Below are 402 nucleotides of genomic sequence, written 5' to 3' on the forward strand. Positions count from 1 at the left end.
TTTCAAGAACGAGTGGACTAAGTATAAACCCCTTCCGAAAACCTGTGGTGGGGGGCTGGAGGGTGACCAAATAAGGAGTCTGACACTTTATAAGTATGACCCAAAGAAGCTTCTCAATGAGAAAGTTTTGCAATTGTCTGGGCTCTCTCCAGCGTCCCTTCACATCGAAGAGTCCTTAGGTGATTTTCTTCTTTCGGTCTCACTCGCTTTTATCATTGTGACGTCCAAGTGTGCTAACTTTTCTCTGTTCGCAGATAGTATCATCATGAGCACGCGCTCGGCTATGCGGAGGATCGCGGCCCAAAACAAATCACGCCAGGGGGGTGAGATCGCCGGTCCCTCGGACCCGAAAGGGAAGGGTAAGGCGGTCGCGAGTGCTAAAGACTTGCCTCCGATCCCACC

This window comes from Sesamum indicum, linkage group LG1 (genome assembly GCF_000512975.1).
Source record: "Sesamum indicum cultivar Zhongzhi No. 13 linkage group LG1, S_indicum_v1.0, whole genome shotgun sequence".
Lineage (NCBI taxonomy): Eukaryota > Viridiplantae > Streptophyta > Magnoliopsida > Lamiales > Pedaliaceae > Sesamum > Sesamum indicum.